The sequence below is a fragment of the Eucyclogobius newberryi genome, unplaced genomic scaffold (genome assembly GCF_026437365.1).
Source record: "Eucyclogobius newberryi isolate DKJ021-1_F unplaced genomic scaffold, fEucNew1.0.hap1 SCAF_12, whole genome shotgun sequence".
Classification (NCBI taxonomy): domain Eukaryota; kingdom Metazoa; phylum Chordata; class Actinopteri; order Gobiiformes; family Gobiidae; genus Eucyclogobius; species Eucyclogobius newberryi.
In genome coordinates this window covers 20,360,111-20,376,772 of record NW_027315746.1, presented here as the reverse complement: position 1 = coordinate 20,376,772, position 16,662 = coordinate 20,360,111, and the positions used below count along the sequence as shown (strand labels likewise).

Here is a 16,662-nt window from a genome sequence, read left to right as displayed (position 1 = left end):
GTAGTCATCTGGGCAATGGTTTGAAATGGCCACATTTTCACCACATTTCAGAAGTCATTTTTAATCTGCAAGTATGATCTGAGGGGCTAGAATTTATACCACACTAAGGGGAGGGAGATAGATTAGTCCCACCCTAGGACGAGTTGTAACCTTGACTTGTTGGAGTTAAACTGGACGATCAAGGAGAGTTGAAGTGTCCAATGAGGGCACAGAAAAAACTGCTGCTCTTAACCCAAACACTGGAAATCAGATCAACATGGATCGGATCTGTGCAGGTCTACCTTATCTTGAACAATTTGCTCTGGCCTCCTTTACTTGTTAGCAGATAGTTGCAAAGTCCACTTCTTTATAGCAACTTTTTTGGGCTTGCACTAAAAAACAAGCACATTTTGTATTTTTCTTCCTTGTTCTGTTTCACATTAATAGACCCATTCATAACTGAAATATAGACCGTTATTGTTAAGTTATTATTTATGTAAAATATTCTCTAAAAATGTACATCTCATTAGCTCACCTTTAGTGGCAGCGTTGAACTGGTGAGGGGAGCGCTTGTTTTGGGGAAAGGTCACTTGCTTTCTCAAAATCTGTTAGTTTCAGGTAGTTTGACTCTATAACATTCCATATGTTGGAACACAGCATGCCAGACTTGATTAGAGATGCCCCAACTCCAATTCATGTAAAAAAAAAAGATATATATAATAGGATTCAGTTTGTTGCCTTTAGGCACTGTCAGTGTCTTGTTGATAGATGTCAAATTAGGCCCGTTTAATTACTGTGGTGGGCCCTACAATTTAAAAGGAAATAAGAGTTTGGCAGTTGTTAATTCTAATAAGCAACTCACTCTACCCTTAGCCTCCTACCTGAAGCAACTGATTGTTTATGAAATGTTCAAATGCCTTATCCAAATAGACGTGGTAACAAGGGAATTCCTTTTGGTTATTTCCATCGGTGACGCGCTGCCTGCTTTGTACAATTTGCCTGATGTCTATTCGGAGCGTGTCCCTCAAAGCGCAAACGTTCTATGGGTGAATGGTGAATTTAAGCTGCCGGTGCAGACGCAGAGAGACAGTGAAGTGAGGGAAAAAGAGATGGAGGGGGTTCAGAGGGGAGAGAGGCGTGAGATGAAAGGCATGCTACGCGCGGGAGGGAGAGACGCGCACAGAGACGGAGGCTGCGAGGCGACGGCTCCGGCAACAGCGCGCTCTTCTCCTTTCCCTCCCCTCCGACAGTCATACTCCGAGAGCCACGACGGTGAGAGATGGAGGGCACCGTGACCCTCTGAGCAGCACAGGACAACATCACCGCCGTTCCCGCCCCGCCAATCTGAATGGATGGACTCAATTTTGGAGACGGGGAAAGAGGGAAAGAGGCATGAGTGACCGGTTTGATCTCAGAGAGTGAGACAGATTGACGTGCGGGAGGAGAGGCACGTGCGGACACCAACTTGTGGGTCATCATTTTGTAAAGCTGAAAAAAGCAGGCCAGATGAGGAGGCACCAGGGAGCGCGCTTTAATCCCGGGTACGTATGCGCGCTTCTGTGCGTCTGCGTGTGTCGCTTTATTGTCGTGTTTTTTACAATGGAGAAGAAGCAACAGTGCAGGTCTCCAGCCTTGACGACTACCCACTCTGACAAGTCTCCCTACTTGACCTCAGACACTTCAGGCAGTGCCGTTGTATGTGTCTGTAGTTTACGGCTCGTGATTAGTGTCTTTAATGTTGTATTATTGTTGCGCACCATTTTGTGAGTGTTGCCTCCGCTGTCACATCGAGCGCCGCACGAATGTAACACTGGTCTTTATTGCTCTAACGTTTACAATTACATTTGCTTGAGTTGTTTGCTGTTCTGTCATAAATCGTTCTTGTGTAATAAATCTAAAAGGATAGGCTGAGCAGTGCCCAAAAGCCAGGAGTTACTGTTGTTTTTGGATATTTGCGGGTCTCAGCTTACCCACGCGGCATTGCGGGATGCCTCGCTGAAACATGACATGTTGGGCCATGTGTTGTGTCATGTTGTGGTCGGGCTCATATGTCTGGCAACACACAGCAGGGACAGTGTGCATGAGCTTCAGCCTAAACCCTGCCTCCCCTGAGTCTCAATCATTGTCAGGGCATTTCTTTCCCTGAATGTTTTGTCTCCCGTGTTCCAGTTCATGTCTCCTCACCTCTTGCAAAGCCAGATCATATCTTCTGTTTTATCTCTATGGCAATTACCTTTTCCTGACTCTTCCCTCTGTGGTCAGCGTGCCAAGGTAAAATCCCTCTGCTGATCACGATAATGGAGGCTAAGGGAAGTCATTTCCACCCCTCAGATGTATAAATATAGAACATGTTGTTTTTGCTTAGTATTTCCTGCCTCTCATTATTTAGTTTTTGTTTCTAAACTTGCTTTTTGCCTAATGAATGAATAAAACAAATATTCTATTTGGCTGCAAAAGAAATATTAAGGTATGTATTTTCAGGAAAATAAATAACTACTTTGAAGCTGCAAAATTAGGTAAATAACATGGAAACAGCTCATGGTTCCTGACATAGGGATGACGAAAGAGAGAGAAGGGTCAAACTGACAGAACGTTAAGGAGCAGATAAATGGCCTTGGAGCAGTGGAGGTGATGGGCTGGCATTCTGGCGTTGACAGATGCTGATGTCTTTTTCCTTGACTGGACACAGAAGCAAAGTGGTGGTTCTGAGGCAGCCCTGCAGGAACAGAGCGAGAGAGAGAGTAGCAGAGAGAACCGTTGCACCTGTTAACAGTATATCACTATTTCTTTGCTTTAAAGGCTTGTCCTTATTTACATTTTTATACAGGTCCTATTTAATTATGCACAGTCAAGTCCTATAACTCTACAATGCACTAAACAAAGTATCCATTATTTAGAAAAAACTAAAGAAAAACATATAATACATACACAAGATTATATTTGTAGCACAAAAAAACACTGTATTTAAATAGGCCCCGCCCAGTACGATTTGACCCCTCACAACAGCACTAAAAGTTAGACATTCTAATGTAGATGACCTTTCTATGACTGTAGGTCTATTTTATTTATGCCACTAATTAAAAGTCAGGTTTTCCACTTATTGCTATACTTGTCACATGATGTCATCAACGCTTTGTAGCTCTGTTACTTAAATTCGACTTTAATCTGAGCTTTGTTTCTCACAATCTGACAATACAAACAACTGACTTGATCATAAACCCATCTTGAGCTCAGGTTCCTCATTTTCTTCTTGAGTTGTCAGTCCATCTAAAAACTCATCCAGGTGTGTTTGCTCATGTGTGCATTGAGTTGCCATGGTAACGGTGGAACATTCCTCCATAGAAATACATGCAGCTCCCCCCAGTGTGACGACACTGCAAAGTACTTGATTTAGGGCGTGCCTGCAATCCTCTGAAAAAGCATTTGAGGTCAAATATTAAGGTCAGGGTCACGATGATGGCTTACAGAGGCCTTTCGTTGCTAAGGAGCAGTTTTACAGAGATGAGATTGGATGTTTTAATTCAATGGGAGCAGAATATTTAGAGGACTTGATCGTGAAGGTGACCGGGATGCACGGGCGTGTTGGAGGAGCCTTTGAACTCTGTGCCGGTGTGTGCTAGTCTTTGAGAGTGAGTAATCTTGAGAGATCCTCCTCTTAAGGACGCTATGCTTGGAGAGGATTGCTGCGATTTGATTGCTGCAGAACATGATTGAGGTGCAGGAGTGTACAAGGGCAATGGGACGGGAGCAGAACAAAATTACCCAGAGCCTTTTCCCACAGATACACCTACACAATAAAACAAGTCTTTATGAGAGTGTACAATTACAATGCTTGCTTCAGAGGTCAATCACCTAACTCGATTTAATAGTTCGGTTCATAGTGTTATTGAAGCTCAAGTATCGATCTTGGGTGTGCTTGAGGCCAGCGAAAACCAGGCCATACTTATAGAAATAGTTTATAGATTGGATAAAATGTAATAGTCTCTCAATGACGCATCAAATTCAGATTTGGTGTTGAATCCAGTTTATAACAGCACCAGATCCACTCCCTTATGGTCAATATCAGCCTAAATGGTGCACTTATACTAGAGTAGATGGATACTTTAAATGTACGTAAAATACCGTATTTTCCGGACTATAAGTCGTTTTTCATAGTTTTGGCCGGGGTTCGATTTATACTTATATTTATACTTATATACTTATACTCTGGAGTGACTTATATGTTGTTATTTTCACACTTGCATTTCATACACCAGTGCGACTTATATGTTTTTTTTCTTCTCTATTATGCATTTTTTGGCTGGTGCGACTTATACTCCGGTGTGACTTATAGTCCGGAAAATACGGTATATGTAAGTAGTTCTTCACTGTATTAAACCGTAAACAACTGTTGCATTGTCTTTGTCTACATTGTTTACATATGTTTTTATTGTACAGTCTTGAAAGAGTTCTCGTGCGCTTGCCTTGGCTGCTGGTTTTGTCGCACGCTTACAACGCAAACACATGCAACAACCGGTGACCGGGGCTGAATTTGAACGAGGTGAAGTCCAGCTCCTCCTCGGTCCTGGACACCTCCTTCACCGCTGACCTCTCGCCTCACCATCTCACTCGGTTGCCATGGATCATTCACTCTCTCTCTCTTCTCATTCTTGCTCTTTTCACTTCCTATTTTACTTTCTCTAATTTACTTTCTGCACCACATTATCCCACAGGCGACCCCAGGCCTTTCTTATTCCGATGTTTGTTGCAATTTGTTGTTGCCTTCACCGGGGCCGCCTGCTTCACTTTACCTCACTCTCTCCGTGAGTTGTGGGGGAGTGAAAGTGGATTCAGCGTCACCTGATATCGCCTCTAATTCTGCTAATGACCGAGCTTGTGTGGACTGATTGGCTCATTCCGTTAGTCTGCTTGAAATCCAACTTCAAAACAAGAATATAATCAAGATCTTAATGAAATTTGTTTCTACGCACTTAGGTTTATCCTTAAATCCCATTTCCCTAAACAGCGCACAGCCATCTCACAGAGGCGCCTACAATAGCAACATTTATCACGGATCAAAAAGAAATTAAAGGCTTTATTGATATATTGTATTTCATTAAAGGCATGTCTCCATTTGTTGTGGGAAAATCGTCTGCGAGAGAGTAAATTAGATCATTCTTACACTGGCTGCTAAAACTAAAAAGGAGACAACGTGAATCAATCAAAGATGCAAAAGGTGAAAGTAAAAAAGAAATGTTATTGTTTTACTTGTTCTTAAAACTCAGATGTGGAAATCAGCTAACACAAACCACTGGCACAATACAAATCTCTGTCGACTATGTCTTGCTGTTGCATCTTGTACTCTACTGTAAGTAATAGTACGCATATAGTCCCAGTTGTCTTTATCGGAGTCTGAACTCTTTCATTCTCTGGCTCGTTGCAGCCGTCTAAATGAACAGAATCATTAAAAAGCGGTGTTGGTGTTAACGATGTGGAGTGTGCTCTCACCTGTTACCGCAGGAGTCTCGGCGTGTGCGTCCTGTGTCGCACACCTCTCATCACAGTCCTCTGCTTGAGTTAAGCTCTCATTTCCCAGACTTCATCAAATGTTGATGCGGGTCGTGAAGTTTTTTGGCCCCATCTCACCTGTGTCACTCGTCCCTTTGCAAATGTTAATGCGGGTCAATGAGATTACCCTTTTCAGCACGTATGTGTGTGCAGCGGTTGTTCAATTGTGCAGTTATACATGGCTGCTGTTGCTAATTGAATGTTAATGCAGGTTAAATAGTATCACCTTTTGTTTTAATGATGCAGCTCATTTGTGGGCCACCCTCAACTGAAGTCCTTTTTGCTATATAGGGTCAGTTTGTTCTATTGCATGCACATTTAGTTTGGCCTTATCCTTAGTTTTTAATTAAGAAATACATTGATCTAAACTTTCCATTTATCGTATGATCTTATAGAATTATGTTCTGTGGACAGCTGCACCACAATGCAGTCTTGAGTCAGCATCCAGGACAAATATTATCGGTCTCTGTGATCCGAAGACAAAATAGCTGCATTCTTCTCACAGAATGAAAGCCACTAAGTCATCCCAATGCCCAGGTGATCAATCACCTCCTCCCAAGTCCCTTGGTATTGTCTAGTATGAGACAGACTGGGCAGAACGTTTGTCTCTTAAGCTAAAATGAACCTGGTTATTGTTCAATGCCACAGGTTTTTAGTTTTATTTGAGGTTCCTCAGTCTTATCAGTGCTGAATAAATGTTTTTCACAAAGTCACAATGCAGCTTTTCCAAGACCCTGTTAGCTAACATATGTCAAAGCCTTAAACCTAACCAAATCAACTGTTCCTAACTGTGTCGGGGGAATGAAGCGTGCCAGAGAAGGAATATTATAAGTAATAATAAAGCTTGAAAAAAATTAAACAAAAACAATACTTACTAATATTCGATGTGCAACACTACAAAATAAACTGGAGTATGGTGTAAATGTTTCAGTGGTTACATTTACATTACAAAGATTCATTGTATTTTAACGTGATATGAGATTGTTGTACAATTTTATGCTGCATTCATTTCACAACAACAAAAATTTTAATTTAGGATTGTTTAAATTGCTTGTCTATTCTCATAAACAATTCACACTCTGGGCTCTAGTCAAGACTAATTTAATGATGACCTCATGTGTAAGGGTTTGAACACACGCTCATGATGGTTACTGTGATGCCATCTGCAGAACACAGCATTATTCATTAACTGTAACCACATGACTTGTACGGTCCAACACCTCGTTCACCCACACTCACACACAAGGTCAATCTTTCTAACTCGTCTGTGTCACTCTCTTTTTGTCACTTTTTCATCTCATTTCACCACTGCCTTTCTCATAATAATGATATGAGCTGCTAATAAATGCTATATTGCTGTTGATTGCCTTCCTGATCTATGTTTGGTTTGGAGCTAACATTTCTAGCCACTACTTGCACAGCTGATGCCGATGATTGAGAGCCTTGACCTGGTCCTTCAAATTGGATTTTAATGATTCAAATATCATTTCTGGCTTCCTGCCTGAGCTGAATTTATAATGTGAACATTGCTGTGGCCTTTCCATGGAAATGACACTATAGTACCTTAAAGGTTTTTTTATCAGACAGTAGAACACTTACAACAGGTAATATGCCTGAACAATATACACTTTATTCACAGTACAACATAACGCAACAATGTTTCACCTTTGTAAACCAGAGATTTTTGACAATGTTAGGATAAACCATGCTGATTTTATATTTTGAAGGAATTTAAACACATGGCGTGTTACACACATGTTTTTGTAATTTGCAGATCCTATTTTATAAACTATTTTAGGTCTTTGTCAGGTGTGTTTCAGACCCTAGATCTTGTGTAAAATCCTTGAGCACTGATCCTGTGCACGCAGACATACATTTGGCTTTGAGGAAACACAGATTCCCAAATTACTTCTGCCTGGCTGCCACACAAACAGCCCTGAGCCCGGGGACTCAGCACTCTCTCAGAGCCACACGCGTGCGTCACCCACACTACTGTACCAGCGGTTACTGGGGAGGCCTGACCACATGTATGTCTTTATACAGTGTCGTTTAAAACGGCCAATGTCAAAATAGTTGTACTAAAAGCTAATCCGCCAAGGTCCTACAGAGCATTATTCACAAACTAAATTATGAAATCTCAAGGATATTGTATATATATATATATATATATATGTAACTAATGGTATGTATTTAATACAAAATCTAATGCGATAGCAATATTGATATTTATTCCTAAGAGGAAGTTCTTTAAATAAACTGGTTAGATTAGGTCAATTTTACATTAGTGGTTGTTTGCACAACATCAAATGCCACTTTAATTACACTGATACTTTGCACTTTTGTTTCTCTTTGTTCCTGTGACAACTTCCATTACTTTCAAAAGACTCATGGTGGCTTCTGTGGGCACAGTTCCTTTATGCACAAAATTAATTTATATTATTAGCATATTAGTCATTTCTTTCCTCTTGGGCTCGCCATCGGCCTAGACTAATTGCTGTGTCAGTGGTGGTGTCATGTGTGGGAGGTTTTCTATGATTTTATGTCTCCATTTACCTTTTTATGAGTTATTCAACCTCTCACAATCTGTCCCTCACTGCAGTGTCTCTTTTCCTCCTCCCTTTAGAACAGGCAGTCATGAATTTATTATGGAAATCAAAATAGAGCAATACCTCTTTGTCACCTCCGCTTCATGTCATTGGTTCAGAATACATAATTCAGTCACGAGGGGTTGAAATAAGGATTTAAAAAAAAAAACTGTAGTATTTTGGAGCTCGGCACAATTGAAGCTATTTTGGAGCGGAAAGCTGTCAACACCTTTCACGCAGCAACTATTCTTTTCTTCATTTACTTGTCTGGATATATTATTTGTCACACCAGTTTGCCTCCTTTCTCACACAGATACAGCAGATTCTTCTTTGTCTCATGGACTTTGATGGGACTGCATGCTGAAGGGAATTTGGTATACGCTTGGGCTGTATCTCAAAATTAGCAGCAATTGGAAATTGCAGGAACAGATATTGAAATATGAACTTCCATCTGATAAAAAAATGTACATGGTAAGTTGTTCTATCTGTTGTTGTTCTGTTATAGACAAATTCATTAAAGTAAGGTTTAGTACAGTCTGCAGGGCTATCAAAATATTTGTCAAACCTTTCCTGTGTAGATTTAGAAAGGTTTTCATCTATCTATAAAATAAAATTAAAGAGCTTTCTAAAGAACATTTATTGCAGTTGTCCTCAGTATTAAAGTCAAGTTAGAAAAAACACGAAAACAGTGTATCATATTTTATTAAATTAGAGTTGAACTTTAACGTCAATGATTACTAAATCTAATCACTCACTAAAATTATGACTGTGTAAATTGTGTTGTTAGTGCAATGTTTCACCATTACAGGTCTCATGCCTCTATTGTATTCCTGTCGTCTGAAAGCCCTGTTCTCGCTCTATCTTGTTGTCTGTCAGATTTAGTGCACAAGACTTACTTTAAGAGGTGCTGCTCTGCGGCTGAAGGCTTTGATGGTGAAGGCGGGAGACGGCTCATGTCAGACCTCTCTCAAACACCTCCACTGATCTTGTTACTGAACAGTCGAAGTTTGGGACATTTGACTTGGAGTTGGCATTTTAAATGGCTGTTATTGAATGCTCTCGGTTTGCATTTGGTGATCCTTCAAAGTGGAAGGACTCGCAGTCTGCTTCATGTCTGTGACTGTGGGGCAAAACATTTAGACCTGTTGTAGCAAACATAATATTGGAAGGAAATGTACCGCAGTCACACAACTATTTTTATTATTTTCTTATCAACTGTTTTGTGATAGCAACAACAAATCTTGCACACTCTACACATTGTGTAGTCCATTCTGGATTCTCCTTTTATCCTCCTCGGGGTAGAAACTTGGAATCTTTAAAATAGATGTTTGTGTTGTCTTTAGTAAATCTAAGACAGAAGGATAAATGTGAGTGGTAAATGTAGCCACCTTAAATGTTCCAACATATCATCTCATTGTGGTGGCAATTTGCTCACTGCCGACTTCTTGTAGTGTGGCTACAACATGTACTGTTTGGCTCATGTTAGAGATCCATGTGTTTTTTTATTTATTTATTTATTTATTTATTTAGCTACGTAAAATGAGACAAAAATCATACTGCAATATCAAGTACAGTCAGCTGACACAGTTACGCTATATTGTCCTTTATCCTTACAATTTACCCATTTATTTTAAGGTAATGCACACAAGATAGTGTCACACTGGTTAGATGAACCTCAAATGAAGCACACCATAATAACAACACAAAATAGTAATATGTGGTTGTTAAAACCTCTGCGTTGGTTCACATCCTGGCCTCAACCATTTGCTGATTTCTCACCCTCTCTCTACCTATTTTATGTTTCAGCTGTCCTGTCAAATAAAGCCTTTGGAGTGACAAAATCTAGAAAAAAGAACCCAGTATATTCATATTCATTGGATGCTTTGTCTAAATGAACATGTACTGTATATGATCTGCACATGCACAACATGTAGACATCTGGACATACGGTCTATCATGCGCTCGGATACACACTCACAGAGACATCTACGCACTCAAGTGAGGTTTCTCCAAAGGCATTATAGAAACGTATCAGGCCTGACCGTGTGAACACAAACAAGCTACGATAGAGCTTAGTAAAGAAAGAGTAATAACAAGTGTTTGAATTTAGACCCTCAGAGTGTCAGTCACAGTGCTGTCTCAGGAGTGGTCCACCTCGCAAATTCCCTCACCTTGGGAAATATCACACAAGGTTTGGATGTTATACAAGAACAAACATGCTTTAATCAATTGTAAAAGGTGATTTTGGCTCACAATGACATTCTTGGAGCTAAAAGATCCAAAGTCAAGGATGTACCACAGGACAAATATCACAGTTGTCAGTAGTGAGATCATCCGTCCAGCAGGACTTTTACACTCTGTTCCCGATTGTGTGGATGTCTCAGCCGCTAACTATTACCGTGAAAGTACAAAGTTTACTGACTGGCAAGAAAACACAAACATTTTGCTAATTATTTTTCCTATGGGTGAGTTCAAACACTAACCCTGATGTGGTCTTTATTTGAAGTTTGGTCCTGATGTAGTCTTGGTTTGGTCCTGTTCTACTCCTGGTTTAGTGAAATTGTAATCCATGTTTTGTTTTAGATTTTATCCCAGTTTAGTTCCAACTTGGAAGTTCTGTTTGTGCACAACATCCTATACCAATGAGCCACAAATGAATTAAGCCACAGGGGAACATGAACTTGTAGAGGTGCATCAAGGTAATTTATCAGTAGATCACTCTATGTCCAGTCTTGGTACACTAAAGATGGATTGCTATTTTTTGGATTTGCTTATTTTTTTCTTTTTGGATGATTTACTCTGCAAAATGTGTTTAGACATGTGCTGTCCTGCATATGTTTTTAGCATCAGAACTTGGTGCAATTTGTATATATATATATTTATTATTTTTATTTTTGTAGCACCTCTTGTTGGAACTATGGCTTCTCAAGGCATGTGACCCACCAGCACTAACCCTTCTTTTTGTCCAAGCAATTGGACATAGCATTTGTGAGATCCCATCCTACAGTTTCTCCATTTAATATGAATAATTTGATAGAAAATGTTCATTACAATGGGGTGTGACCATATTGTGGTATGGGAAAGTTCACCTCTTTTCTCTGCTCTTCTGATATTGTCTCTCACAGAACCCCTGGCAGTGCTTTGAACCCCAGATGTAGACAGGATAACACTACATCGCCTGTCAATCACCGCACTGACCCTGAACTGTCCCCAACCTGCCCAGAGCCCTCCCTCTTCTGACTCATCCTCTTTTTCATCTACTCTTCTCCACTCTTTTTTTTTCATCACTCCTCCATTTTCCCATCTTACAAAATTATTTGCTCTGCCTCTTTGGTGACCTTTGCAGAAACCTTGTCCCTGGTGACACCTCCTCCTCTTCCTCACACAACGATCTGTGGCTGTTCTGGCTTTCGGTGCGGCATGTTTACTAAGACTTCACAGCTTTTGCGTTCAAGCCATACATGTGTGGAAGGAACGAGGTATATTTGGCCTCCTGGGAGAATCTAGTGAGAAGTAGAATCTGGAAAGTCTTGCCTTGGCTCCTCTTTTCCTCTGTAACACTTGCGCCTTGCCTCACACTCCCCACACGCTCACTCAAGCTACAGTCATGAGCGACACGACATGCTCAACATTGTTATCAGTGCTTTGGGACGGCTGCTTTTGTTTCAGTACTACAAAGGATCCTAGCGCCCATTCTTCCCTCCTCGGCTAACTCCCCTCTCTTTTCTTCTCTATGTCTTCACACCTCCTCCATTTTTCCCCCTCTTTCCCCCTTTTCATTTACACAATTTAAGTGGTGGCTTTGATTGGTTGTTTCGGACGAATGATGTAGCCAATGAGCTTGCAGGATATCAGGGCCACTGTCATCCATGAAGCTGTGCAATTACTCTGCTGTCTTCTTCCCAGCCATGTTTGCATATGCAATTCTCCTCCATTCCGATCGCCTATACATCTCGTATGTACACGATTATACGCTTTGTGCATGTTTTATTCACTTTGACTTTAAAAAGGAGCCCTGCGATGGTGTATTTTGAGCCAACGAGGAAAGATTGTGCATTTTGCAGTAGACTTTATGCATTCAGGTCAAAGTGATGTAAATTTGAATTATACCCCCCAATGAGGACCAGGCCTCATGTTGCTCTTCAAAGACAGTAGCAGAAGTCTAGCCCCCCGTCTCCTCATTTCCTCACACTGTTGACAGAGGGGTGTATTTTCATCCCACAAACTGGTCTGCCACTCAGTCTCATGTGTTTATTTGGATGCAGTTATATCAAACCTTCTCTTGATTGCTCTGGGCTGCACCTGGACTTTTCTGCGGGATCAGAATTACATCAACAATATTCTTTGAAACATGACTTGGATATATACTAGGAATGGGCAATATTTACTAAAATGAATGTCTCAATATTATTTGGATATTATCTTGATAAAGGTATCCAGACAACATTTTCACAATGCACCAGGGCTGTAGATCTTCAGTTGTTAAGTTGACTGTCTACTGATTATTTTGTGAATTTGGTTCACTGATGGTGGCAATGATATTTTTCTGATCAACCACAAAATTACTAAAATATCACTTTAACATTGTTTGATTATACTACATGTTTCTGACCATTTGATCTTCAATCATCTCTTTTTGAGTTCATTTTTAACATGTTTAATCTAAATTACAGAAGTTATACTCGATATTCTAATTTAGCATATGTCCAAAACAAAAACTGTGAAATTATATATATGCAAGATAATAAGAAATCTGACTTTTCACTCTTTCTATGTTATAAATTCACACTTTCCAAACTTCAGTTCAGGACTGTAATTGTGGATTTTACTTTGCAAAAAGGGGAAAACTCTAGCCATAGACAGAATACTAGAAGGCACAAGGCCTCAGGATGAACATATTTCTCTAAATCCATAACGTGGATGCATCAGAAATCCCCAGCCTCTGATGTGCCTTAACCCAGCATACAGCCAAATTTGCATCATTAGATTTCCTCAACTGTGGAATGGCTTTGACCTTCCTCGATCATTAGTGACAGACGGAAACACACTGCCCCTTGTGTCTCTCCTCCATGTTGCCTTTCCCCGGCTCCTCTCCATCTAGCACATGCACTTTACTGTCCTCATTGTCCGTCATAGCCCTCCCGGTGCACTATACCCATCACATTATGCAAGCGCTTCTATGCTTTCTATTTCAATATTCAACCTGTCATTGCCTTTCATCTCCTTTTCAAATTCATAGTGGCATAAAGGTGCTGTAAGATCCCCTGTATCTTTCTGTCTCTCACTTAACCAAGCAGAAAATTGAAATAATTTTATTCTTGTTTATACAAAAGAAGAATACACTATATACAGTACAATACATTCAATTGTGGTCTATAGGGTTAAGTGACGCTGTCTCCAGGGAGTTGCTTGCCTTCTGCGGCTATTACGAGGGCGTACAAACGTGTTTTAGCTCCCAGTCATGTGTCCCATGGATCGCCCCACCATTTTTCTTATCTGCAAGCTCATTAACCTACAGCAAGGATCCGACACCCCACTTTATATCCCGTCTACTGCTTTGCAATCAGAGCAGTCGTGAGGGAGTTTGGTGCTTCTGCTAAAGCTGTTTACCATCTTTTTGCAACATCCCATAATAGTCATAACCTTGAAATAACTTTTAGTTTTCAGTGCAGACACCTCCAAATGTGGTTTCATCAGCTGCAGACAAAGCGGCTGGGATGCATGTGTGAGAAATATCGCTAATGAGTCATGCTAATGTCACACCAGTAATAAGGACACACAGTTCCGGAGGGCAGAGCTAATTCCAGACACGTCACTCGCTTGTCAAACTAGATGCCACTCAAAATGAATGTTGGGAACTATTCATTTTTCCTCCAAGACCAGTCAAGTTTAAGTAAATCGTTGATGCTATTTTTACTATTTGTGGAAATTATGTAAATAAGAGCGTACTTAAGTGTGGGACTATTTGGCAGTGCAGGAAGCTATTAAAAAGCGGGATCATTATGTTATATTTTGGATATCTATAACAACCAAGTCTGCTGTTTACAGGGTGAAAACTGTGACGCTGTTTTCCTTTGGACCCTTTACATTACGTAGCTGATTTCTTTTTTTCGCTTTAGTCCCAAAATGGCTTCGAAGTAAGCGAAGAGCGGTGGCCGTGTATCGGTGGGAAATCAATCTGAGGAGTGGTGAAAGAGGGACCGTCAAAGCAATGTCGTTTTGTCTGCACAGTGCTCCCATTTTGTACATGACGTGCAGTGCGTAGGCCATCAAGTGCTAGGAAGGGGCACCAACCTGACCAGGCAGGTTTGAATGACATAGGCTATTTGTGCAGCAGCTGCATTGTTCTTTTACAATTAAACAGGGAGTATTCCTACTCTGTATTTAGTTTTTTATCAATTCAAACTAGGATTCAAGTGTTACACCTCTCTCCACATGACGTTTGAGATGCGCAGGGGCAGATACACAATCCACAGTTTAAACGCAGGCAGATCAGGAACACAGCTGATAACTTCTCATACGTATACTACAAAGCACAAAGAGCAAAACGGTATTGGCCTCATATTAAATTAGAATTCATGAAAAAGAGCTAATGAAACTAGACGTGTGATGCATCCTGCCAGTGCGGCGAACTGCGGAGCTGACACCACGGCGCGTGTAAAGTGGTTCAACACCTTACAAACTTCTAAATCGTGTTTTTGTAAGCCAGTCAATAGTTTGCAGCCAGTAGTGTTTTTATATGGAATCTGGAGCTGTTCTGCAGAAGACCAGAAGGGCTTCGGGTGATGCTGGAGCAGGGGCGGAACAGGGACATTTAGGGCCTGTGGGGGGGGCCCTCATATGAGTGATGAGTTGCTATATTACATCTAAAATGCACCAGAATACAGAAAATTCAATCTTTTCAGGATTTCCATTCATACAACATTTACATAATGAAAGATATTTTTAAAATAAATCACTATATTGATTCAGAAATAGTATTACAGACATCCAACACCTACATATTTTTAACAAATTAAAGTAATTCTGAAAATGTTGAATGCTCTATTTGTAACACCACATATTACATTGGTGAGAGTTTGTTCCCTATGGACCCATTACTAACCTCTTTGTTGCATCTATTTTTACCCACGTGTGTAACTCGCTGCTGTTGCTAATAGTGTAATAATCCCCGCACATGCTGGTTAATTACGCCTCAGGAAAACCAAAATGAAATGCTTTTCTCTGCCATGTTAAAACAGACTATGTACTGTAAATACAGGTTTATTTTTGCATTAGAGGTGCACATAACAGACTTAATGATGTGTAAGTCTCTCGCTTTGCAGAACACCTGGCGCGTGTCCAGAACTTTGAGCCGAACACTCGCTGGCTCCTAAAAACATTACACATCGACAAACGTGTGAAGACATCAGAGCGATCAGGCTGTGCTGAGATCAGAAAGGTGTTTTTATTACATCTCTCAGACTGACAAACAACTGTGTAGCACCTCCAGCCTGTACGATGATGAGGCCCGTCCTGGCTAACAGTACAACACAGAAAACTGGTAAATACATCGGAATAATGTGCGAGACACTTGTGGTGGAAGATTTGCATGATTTAAGGCATTTGTTATTTATATGCATCAAAGATTTTCCCTAGATGTTTTTCAGGTCATTCACTGAGATAACTTCTAGACAAGGCCAGTAAGGGTGGTGGAGTGTATTACTTTCACGTAAGCTACACCCTGAACATGCTCTATGTTTATGAAACAAGCCTAAATTTAGTGATGACTTTTGCAGGAATGTAAACCAATCTTCCAACCAACCAGTCCTCTTTTAGCCTGGCATGCTACTAATGCCAGAGGCCTATAGGCTAAAATGACCAGCAGACTGGAGATTTACAATAAGGCTCGACCTTTGATCTGAGCATCACATGACCCCATCTGGATTTAGAAGGGGAAAGTGATATAATTAGTCAAAAATAACCAAAGCTAACCACATGATAGCTTCAGTAAATTATGTATGGGTTCTGTAATAGTTTTGTGTTTTTTTTTTGTCTTTTTGGTGGAACAGCCTAAAAATGCCCATGCGACTGGTTTGCTATGGCACCTTGAACCTTGAAGAAAGGTAAAAAAAAGAAAATCAAGAAACAAAATGATGCATTTGGAGCTAGTTGGTTTTCTGCTGTGTAAATTCTTAAATACAGAAGACATTATAAAGCTTAGGATTGTGGAGTCACACATCATAGCATTTTCAGTTAGCCTGTTAAACCAATGGAGATTTTAAGGTGCCAAATACAAATGCCATTTTTCCATTAGTCCCTACCCGGCTCGGCTCTGAGCTCGTGGCCCTGCTCAGCCCTGATTACATTTCCATTACAACTGTTGCTCAGTGGTGCTGTGTGAAACTGGGCGTGGAAATGGTGCAAATGATTTGAGACTCGAAAGGATGTCTGTAAAGCATCAGCAAAAAAGTAACCACCAATAAAGCAGAGCGAAGCAGACAGAATTACAGACATAGGAGAAGGGTACACACAAGGAGAAAAGTGAATAGGACAAAACTGTATTATGCAC

General features: G+C 40.6%; 1 protein-coding gene across 1 annotated transcript in view; it reads left to right on the top strand.

Annotated features, from left to right (window-relative positions):
* The first annotated feature begins 1,092 nt into the window (after window positions 1-1,092).
* The window catches only part of lingo3b (leucine rich repeat and Ig domain containing 3b), a 32,582-nt gene continuing 17,012 nt past the window's right edge, over window positions 1,093-16,662 (top strand). The window contains exon 1 of the mRNA XM_072441315.1: window positions 1,093-1,520. The gene's annotated coding sequence lies outside the window, so the exon portion shown is untranslated. The remainder of the gene's footprint in view (window positions 1,521-16,662) is intronic.